At 46.2% G+C, this 10,530-nt stretch overlaps 1 pseudogene; it reads left to right on the forward strand.

Moving 5' to 3' along the window:
* Window positions 1-635: 635 nt before the first annotated feature.
* LOC124790775 lies at window positions 636-753 on the forward strand (annotated as a pseudogene).
* The last annotated feature ends 9,777 nt before the right edge of the window (window positions 754-10,530 follow it).

A 10,530-nucleotide genomic window follows, 5' to 3' on the forward strand; every position in this document is an offset into this window, starting at 1 on the left:
TCGGTCGCCGCCAGTAAAATCGTATGCGAGAGACATTTTTTCTGCAGAGTTTATTGCAGTGTTTGATTCTGGAGCTCTGTCGACAGTTGCAGACTAAAATCTAATTTTCCCCGCGGCATTTTTCGCTCGGTTTCTAATGCTGTAAAGTAAGAGAATAGTCTTTTTCCAGTTTGCAAAAGTAGGAGAGAGTTACAAACAGATAAAAGCTGTGAGTAAGCGAGTTGCCCACAAAGGGCAAAGGTCCGAGTTCATTGCGTCACGAAATTAAACGCCGGGGAGCGCTGAAAGAAGAGAACACCAAACACGCAACGATGAAGTAGTGTGGTTTCTTTGAAAGAGACATACCCGATTTGCATCCCCTATCCGAACCTGTACTTTGTTTATCATGACGCTGCCGTCGAAGGGACTTTAAACTCTAATCTTTCTTCCTTCTATTTTGAACGACCAGTGTTCAAGATAACTGAAAACAGCACCGGTGAAATCTCTTACAATCCTTAATGTACTCACTGTGCATAAATAACTGGCCAGATAGCTTGAGCAGCACCCAGGTGGTTTTCTGACGATTGAGTTCTCTACAGGAACGTATCGTCAGTGGAAGTCTGTAAAGAAATACAGAATGACATAGTATTACCTATGTCAACGGCCTTGCCGCAGTAGTAACACCGGTTCCCGTCAGACCACCGAAGTTAAGCGCTGTCGGGCTGGGCTAGCACTCGGATGGGTGACCGTCCGGTCAGCCGAGCGCTGTTGGCAAGCGGGGTGCACTCAGCCCTTGTGAGGCAAACTGAGGAGCTTCGGTCTCGTGAACTGACATACGGGGCCGGGAGAGCGGTGTGCTGACCACGTGACCCTCCATATCCGCATCCAGTGACGGCTTTGGGCTGGGGACGACACGGCGGCCGGTTGGTACCGTTATTTGTGCTTTTACCAGAGGGGGATGTCCTAGGGGGTTAGTATAATTATATATGTTACTAGCTTGGACCCTGGCGTTACCCATGGTTAAACAGTTATTTATAAATAGATGTCAATGCCGAAAGTCACTATTCACGCGTATGCACTATCAGAAAAGCCATTCCTTGTTATATCTTTAAAAGTACATTATAGGTAAAGCTTATTTACAAAATCATCTACATACAGGTATACGAGGGGAGTTCAAATAGCAAAGGTACATTTGTGAAAAGCTGTACTTATTCTGATGATAGAAAACTGAAACATGCGTTATTTTTCTACGCAACATCCCTCGACTTCAATGCAGTTTTCCCGACATTTTACGAGTTTTTTTTTTATTTCATCAGAAAAATACGTTTATCGGTTGCATCTGTAACCAATATTGCACCGCAGCAATGGCGTCTTCATCACTTTCAAATCTTCTTCCCTGTAGTGCTTCCGTTAAGGGTCCAAACATGTGAAAATCGCTTGGAGCCAGGTCTGGACTGTATGGTGGATGTTCCAGCACCTCGAATCTCAACTCCTTTATTGCGTCGGCTGTCCGTTTGGCAGAATGTGGGCGAGCGTTATCTTGCTGCAGGATGACACCTCTTCACAGTTTTCCACGACGTTTGGATCTGGTTGCAGGTTTTAGTTTCGTACGCAACACATCACATCCACCATACAATACAGACCTGGCTCTAAAGCCTCGTTTACGCTGGGGCGACGTCCTGCAACGTTGTGGCAGGCTACGGAAATGTGGCGTGCGTCGTCTTGTCGTTTAGTTCTAAATGTTTTGAAATCCTTACCTACTACATAACACTTTTTCAAAATAAATAAGCAAACATATTAATAGTATTAATATTAAGACTGTATTAAAAACTTTCAGTGTTCGGCTCCACAAATTTAAATTATGTACTTCAGTGTGTGGGAAATAAACATCCCAGGTTGGGATGCATAAACTAAAAGCAGAGGAGGCGATGGTCTGATGCAGAGGGGGGGAAATCCCCCCCCATCCCCCCCTGCAAATCGCACACTGGTTTGACCTTCCAAGGCCCGTTCGGACGAAGTTTAGTTTAGTATTGCTATATAGTGTACTGAATGACAGGCCTCTCTAAACATGAGCAAATGTGAGATAAGATCATCCATGGTGAATGGAGCGTGTGTACATCACGGACTTCCCCAGGGCGATTCAGGCTCCCTCTGGCTATGTCAGAGCAGCCATTACATCCAGCACATACAAAGAGCCTTCATAAACCCAGACAATTAAATTCGTATCACAGACTCTGATAGCTGGTGAAATTACAAATCGAATGGCCGCACTCACAGTCGATTACATGTACACAATCTAATAAAAACTATCCGTACACCCATGCTATGCGGAATTGTCCGCTAGATGTCAGGAACGGCGGACTTCCAGTATAAAAGGGAGCGGGGAGCACTCTACGAGATGCATTCAAGTTCTAAGACCTGTGATTTTTTTTCTCCGGACTGGAAAGAGAAAGAAACATGCGCATTGTTTTAAAATGAGGCCGCGTTCATTGTCAATACGTCCCAGAGATGGCAGCACCGTACGGCAGATGGAATTTTACCGCCAGCGGCCAGAATGAGAACTTTTTTAAATACTTAAAATGGCGACGTTTTCCTTACTTGAACAGCGTGCAATCATGCGTTTTCTGAATTTGCGTGGTGTGAAACCAATTGAAATTCATCGACAGTTGAAGGAGACATGTGGTGATGGAGTTATGGATGTGTCGAAAGTGCGTTCGTGGGTGCGACAGTTTAATGAAGGCAGAACATCGTGTGACAACAAACCGAAACAACCTCGGGCTCGCACAAGCCGGTCTGACGACACGATCGAGAAAGTGGACAGAATTGTTTTGGGGGATCGCTGAATCACTGTTGAACAGATCGCCTCCAGAGTTTGCATTTCTGTGGGTTCTGTGCACACAATCCTGCATGACGACCTGAAAATGCGGAAAGTGTCATCCAGGTGGGTGCCACGAATGCTGGCGGACGACCACACGGCTGCCCGTGTGGCATGTTGCCAAGCAATGTTGACACGCAACGACAGCATCAATGGGACTTTCTTTTCGTCGGTTGTGACAATGGATGAGACGTGGACGCCATTTTTCAATCCAGAAACAAAGCGCCAGTCAGCTCAATCGAAGCACACAGATTCACCGCCACCAAAAAAATTTCGGGTAACTGCCACACATCAAGCTAACGTTACGCGACAGTTTCTTCGTGATAACAACTTTGAAGTGATTCCTCATGCTCCCTACTCACCTGACCTGGCTCCTAGTGACTTTTGGCTTTTTCCAACAATGAAAGACACTCTCCGTGGCCGCACATTCACCAGCCGTGCTGCTATTGCCTCAGCGATTTTCCAGTGGTCAAAACAGACTCCTAAAGAAACCTTCGCCGCTGCCATGGAATCATGGCGTCTGCGTTGTGAAAAATGTGTACGTCTGCAGGGCGATTACGTCGAGAAGTAACGCCAGTTTCATCGATTTCGGGTGAGTAGTTAATTAGAAAAAAATCGGAGGCCTTAGAACTTGAATGCACCTAGTATTATCAGTAGAGAAGCAGGAACAACAGAACTGCTCGGTCCGGACATCTAAGAGACTTGAAACGTGAACTTGCCATCGGCTATCACCTGAATAACAAATTTGTCAGTGACATTTCAGCCATTATGAAGCAGATCAAGTCGACTGTTGGTGACGTGATTGTGAAGTATGGAAACACAAAGGAACGACCACAACCAAACCAAGGCCAGGCAGCCAGCATTTGCTGAAGGACAGGAACCGACGAGCAATGCCCAGGGTGTTACAAAAACAATATCCTGTGAAATCAGCAGAAGGAAACCCTCCAAAGTGGTACAAACAGTCTAGCTAACACAATAACTGTGCGCTGGGAGCTACAAAGAGTGGGGTACAACAGTGATTGAGCAGCTCCTCACAAGCCACACATTTCTGAAGTGATTGGTGGGCCTCACTTTGTAGTGTAAAGATCGAAGCCACTGGAGAGTGCTTCTGGAAACGACTGGAGAGTGCTGCTGGAAACGAGTGTGCAGTGATGAACCACGCTACGACTGCTACGGCCGCAGGTTCGAATCCTGCCTCGGGCATGGATGTGTGTGATGTCCTTAGGTTAGTTAGGGTTAAGTAGTTCTAGAGGACTGATGACCACAGATGTCCCATAGTGCTCAGAGCCATTTGAACCACGCTATACCGCGTGGAAAGCCGATGGAAGGGTTTAGGTTTGGCGAGTGCCTGGAGACCGTTGCCTGCCATCTTGTGTACTGCCACCAGTGAAGTATGGAGGAGATGGTATTGCAGAGGGAAGTGTTTTTGGTGGTTAGGGCGTGGTCCCCTTATTGCGCTTAAGAAAACGTTAAACACGGAAGTTTATGAATACATTTTAAAGCACTGTGTACTGCGTACAGTAGAGTAACAGTTCGCAGACGATGATTGTATCAGGATGACAAAGAAACCCGTCTATGAGGCAACTGATTGTGGACAATGACATTCCTGCAATGGGCTGACATGCCCAGGGTCCCGACCTAAACCTAGTGGAACATTTTTCGGATGCGTTAGAACGCCGACTTCGTTCCACCTTCTCTAGCTTCAACATGAGGAAAAATGGGCTGCTGTTGTTCCATAGACCCTAACTGACAGTGTTCCAAGCACAGTTGTGCGAAGATGGTGGTCGTGCGGTAGCGTTCTCGCTTCCCACGCCCGGGTTCCCGGGTTCGATTCCCGGCGGGGTCAGGGATTTTCTCTGCCTCGTGATGACTGGGTGTTGTGTGATGCCCTTAGGTTAGTTAGGTTTAAGTAGTTCTAAGTTCTAGGGGACTGATGACCATAGATGTTAAGTCCCATAGTGCTCAGAGCCATTTGAACCAAGCACAGTTCAAGCCACCACAAAGGCGGTCGTGGACGCAATCCCTGTTAATGTCCGCAAATAGGGGTTCGGATACTTTTGATCACCTAGTGTATATTAAGCAAGTATATAAGCTTAATAAGCATGGCTCGGAAATACCAAAATATTTTGGGAGGACTGGGCTATCAGACAATGATGTCAGAACCATTATACGGTTATGACAAATTACTTATATTAAAAATCCGAATACGGCGGTGACCGTTGAGAAAAGCCGTTCATGTTCAAATTTTCACTGTTGTAAGCAGCGCGGGTTTGTCAGGCAGTTGTAATTAACTCACTTATGGGCCTACCTCCGTGAGTTTCTTCAGAACCACAGCCTGTTTGAGGCGACATATAATGTTTTAGAAGTAATACTGCACCGTTAGGCGTCCTTATCAAAGAGGTTCTGTTGTGATTGCAATAGAACGACCTATCTCAGTCGAAAGTATAACAGAGGTGCTCATGGAACTGTCTTTTCGCGAACTACTCTTGGATCAGTTCACGGAATCGATGTTCGAGGATGACTGTGTGACAATACTATCGGATTTTGCGCCGTAAACTTTAAAGTGACTTGCAGAGTAAACACTATATGTACGAGTAACCGTACCCATTGAATGTGCTACACCACGCCCTGTCTTCCCACCCGAGAACTGGCTCAGTCAGCCAAAAACGGTGGCACCTAGAGTTAAAGCGGATACAGCGATGCAACCCGATTTTTCTCACATGCATTGTCAGAGGTGAATGTCATGTTAAATGTCAGAATAAAATGAACCCACAGTCCAATACACACAACACCCACAGCGTGTTTCACAGTTCATGTCACACACTTCTAGAGGTTGTAGATGGGACTCAGCAGATCAAGTTTTACATAGGAATCGAAGTCCCAAAACGTCATCCAACTACGCCGCACAGCATTATAGTTGCCGGCGCCTGTAAATGTATGTATATACTGGGTGATTCCATCATGATTTTACAACTATCTAGGATGATGGAGAAGGATAAATGTACCAATTACAGGTAAGCATCCCTGTGCCGGAATTGAACGACTCGAAAGATGTAAGGGCTCTGAGCACTATGCGACTTAACATCTGAGGTCATCAATCCCCTAGAACTAACCCAAGGACATCACACACATCTATGCCCGAGGCAGGATTCCAAACTGCGACCGTAGCAGTCGCGCGGTTCCGGACTGAAGCGCCTAGAACCGCTTGGCCATCACGGCCGGCGAAAAATGTAAGCGAAAACCGTCTGGATACCTATGACAGTGGAATACATGTACTGGTACTGTTGTTGCTAATAGTACATCTTTGCGGTTCTAGGCGCTACAGTCTGGAACCGAGCGACCGCTACGCTCGCAGGTTCGAATCCTGCCTCGGGCATGGATGTGTGTGTTGTCTTTAGGTTAGTTAGGTTTAATTCGTTCTAAGTTCTAGGCGACTGATGACCTCAGAAGTTAAGTCGCATAGTGCTCAGAGCCATTTGAATAGTACATCTTAAGGAACTTTTCAGAGGTGGTAGTGTCGAAGTGGTCCCCTATCAGCTAGAGGGCCCGCACAACAGATAAGCAAGGTGGGCTGCTGACATCCTTTCAAGAGCTCGTATCAAAACATCGCCAGTGAATGTAAACATCAACACACTTTCCGCATAAACACGGCACTACTTCGTGAAAATCCATGTGGCAGAGATCCACCAATTGGAACTAATGTGAACACGTGTAGCATTCTGCAGAATCGGTGCTATAACCACGCCAGCAGAGTCAGACCGGCTGTGTGTACCTTCAGCTAGGACAGCTCCGGCCAACACCGACGCTGGCTCTAGCCCAGTAGACACTCGCCGCAGTATTTCTGTAGCAAATTGTATCTTATTGGGCGTAACGCCACTTTAGAATTGTGTAAAATAGTATTTTGGTTGTTATTATTTCTTTTCATTGTGTTGTAACTTTTATCTGGCTTTTGCCATCACAAGAATTATTGTGTTTCTTATTGTTTTTTGGGTTTGGAAACTAGTCCACACCAAGAGAGTGTGTTCAAACTTTATCGTTACGTCTTTCCTGCCAACCGCAGGACACTACAGGTAGTATGGGCCAAAACAAGGAAAAAATTTCCAGTAAACATGGGCTCTTGAGGAGCTATGAACACTCTTTCATCTACACTAGTGTAAAACACATGTCTACTGAATAACTGCTCATAGTTCTTGAGATATACACCTTAGAGCCGATGTTTACTAGACACTGTTTCCTTGTTTTGACCCATACTACAACCTCTTAAAGTTGCCTGCCACATAATCTTAGCAACAACAGTACCAGTACATATATTCCACTGTCAGAGGTGTCAGAACACTTTTCGCTTATACCTTTCGACCCTTTTGATTCCGGTACAGGGACCCTTACCTCTTATTGATACATTTATCCTTCTCCGTCAACCTAGAAAGTTAATAACATCATCAAACAAACACATTGAATATACACACTTCAAAAAAAAAAAAGTTCTGTAAACCGTACAGAAAATTGGAATAGAGATCAACGTAAACATCGTTTCCAACCTTTTTATTGCCCATGAAAACCACACATTGCGTGTTATACCACCATACAGTGTGAAGTTCGAGGTGGTGGCCCAGATTGCTGTACACATCGGTACGTCTATTACCCAGTAGCAAGTCCTCTTGCAGTGATGCATACCTGTATTCGTCGTGGCATACTATCGACAAGTTCATCAAGGCACTGTCGTTACAAATTGTCCCACTCCTCAACGGCGATTCGGCGTAGATTCCTTAGAGTGGTTGGTGGGTCACACCGTCCATAAACAGTCCCTTTCAATCTATCCCAGGCATGTTCGACAGGGTTCATGTCTGGAGAACATCCTGGCCACTCTAGTCGAGCGATGTCATTATCCTGAAGGAAGTCATTCACAAGATGTGCACGATAGGGGCGCGAACTGTCTTCCATGAAGACGAATGCCTCGCCAATATGCTGCCGATATGGTTGCACTGTCGGTCGGAGGATGGCATTCTCGTATCGTACAACCGTTACGGCGCCTTCTATGACCACCGGCGGCGTGCGTCGGTCCCACATAATGCCACCCCAAAACAGCAGGGAACCTTCACCTTGCTGCACTCGCTGGACAGTGTGTCTAAGGCGTTCAGCCTGACCGGGTTGCCTCCAAACACGTCACTGACAATTGTCTTGTTGAAGGCATATGCGACACCCACCGGTGAAGAGAACTTAATGCCAATCCTGAGCGGTCCATTGGGCCCATCTGTACCGCGCTGCTACGATGGACCTCGCAATGGACGCCAGGAGTGAAGTTGCGCATCATGCAGCCTATTGCGCACAGTTTCAGTCGTAACACGACGTCCTGTGGCACTATTCAACATGCTGTCAGGGTTCCTCCGAACATAATCCCAAGGTCGCGGTCATCCACTGAGGCAGTAGCCCTTTGGCGGCCTGAGCGAGGCATGTCATCGACAGTTCCTGTCTCTTTGTGTCCTCCATGTCCGAACAACATCGCCTTGGTTCACTCCGAGACGCCTGGACACTTCCCTTGTTGAGAGCCCTTCCTGGCACAAAGTAACAATGCGTTCGCGATCGAAGCGCAGTATTGACCGTCTAGGCATGGTTGAACTACAGACAACACGAGCCGTGTACCTCCTTCCTGGTGGAATGACTGGAACTGATCGGCTGTCGGATCCCCTCTGTCTAATAGGCGCTGCCCATGCATGGTTGTTGACATCTTTGGACGGGTTTAGTGACATCTCTGAACAGTCAAGGGGACTGTGTCTGTGATACAACATCGACAGTCAACGTCTGTCTTCAGGAGTTCTGGGAACCAGGGTGATGCAAAACGTATTTTGATGTGTGTACATACATTTATAGGCGCCTGTAACTTTGACGTTATCTAGCATCTTTGGATGACGTTTCCGGACGTGGGTTGCTATGTAAATCTTGATCTGCTAAGTCCCCTCTACAACCTCTAGAAGTGTGTAACGTGAGTTTGGAAACACACTATAAATTTTACATAAAACCAACGAGCGCTAGAAGGATTTCGATGTGCTCATCTAACGATTTACAATTTTCCACAAAATCGTCGCTTTTAAGTAGTGCTTTAGAGGTTCGTAGCTGACAGAAGAAAATTTCTCCATTCAGAAGTGCTCCAGTCAGCCTTTTCACAGAAATAACGGTGCATGGTACTGAAACCAGGATGTCAGGGCCGAAAATCGACACTGAGGTCCCCAAGCTGCGCGTGTCCGGTTTGCTAAGCCGGCGCGTCTGGACGGGGGGCTGAACCGGTACTGGACTGACAATGCAGCCGCTTAAGGAAGCCGGTTCCAGGCAGCACGTGACCGTCGTGTAAATGGCGAAGTCTGTCAGTCTGCCTGCCTGCCCGTCATGTCAGGCCGCTGCTCAGGACCCGCCAATAATTTGCCAGTCCCGAACGCAGTGCCAGGTGTCTCGGAGAAACAAAAGTTCAAACATCCGAGATGTTTCATTCAGAGGAGGGCTCGCTATTGTCTCCGAGTGAGCGTAAACTGGCAGCAGCGTCAATGGACGAAGGAGGCATGGAGAACAGTCCTTTTTTTGCCTTACTTCATTTTCGCGATTTATGATGTTGCCCTGTAATTCTTGTCCGCCTCCGTTGTTTAGTGGTCTGCGCAGATGCCTGGCATGGGTTCGATTCTCGGTACTAGCAGGTATTTTTCCTCCGTGGGAAGACTCGAACGAAGTCCGCTAACCTTCTTTATGCCAAGTGAAGAACTACATGAATGAGAAGGTCAAGAAAACCGACAACGGCTGGGCCAGCGGTATGCTGACCCCATGCACCTCCATATCGCATCCAAATGACGCCATTAGTCCACGATGGGCCAGAACGTACAGCTTTGCTTTGGTTTTCCTTATAATTTTTCCGCTATGAAATCGGGCCATATAGTTTTTGCACTTGAGAGCAAATTTTTTTTCTCTAAAAACAATTAGGAAAGTAGAAATTCACTCTATACATATTACTTTTTAAGCCACATATACATTAACACTATAGTTGATATTACGTTACACCAACGGCCCCTCGCGCTGGAGGTTCGAGTCCTCCCTCGGGCATGGGTGTGTGTGTTGTTCTTAGCATAAGTTAGTTTAACGTCGTTTAAGAAGTGTTTAAGTCTAGGGAGCGATGACCTATGCAGTTTGGTCCCTTAGGTTTTCACACACATTTGAACATTTGAGATTAGGTTACACCAAGACAGTGGGATATTCAGAATTGAAAACTGAGTTGATTCATAAAACAATCTTATCCGTAGTGAATTACGTAAGGCGCCGTTGATAAACTGTTTTCCATTTTCTAATCTTCTTTTTCCCCTTGTATTTTTCCCCATCTGCTGACCCTTCCAGCACATATTCCAGTAGCCTGTCTCTTCTCCCACTAAGCTTCTGCTATTGCATTTTTCTCGCCTGTTATTTTCGGGACTTCTTCATTTCGTACTTCATCCGTTCATTCTTCGCTAGCAGTTTCTTCTTCTCTGGATTTCCGACGATCGACATTTGAGTTCCATACAATTCGGTGCTCCAGGCGTGTTCTTACAGGAATTTCTAATTTTAAAAAAGTCAGATAAATAAGATTGGTATTGTATTTCTACAGTAATAATTTATATAATCTGACGCAGAAGTTTGCTGTGTGTGTAGCTGAAAAAGAAACT

The sequence above is a fragment of the Schistocerca piceifrons genome, chromosome 3, assembly GCF_021461385.2.
Source record: "Schistocerca piceifrons isolate TAMUIC-IGC-003096 chromosome 3, iqSchPice1.1, whole genome shotgun sequence".
Lineage (NCBI taxonomy): Eukaryota > Metazoa > Arthropoda > Insecta > Orthoptera > Acrididae > Schistocerca > Schistocerca piceifrons.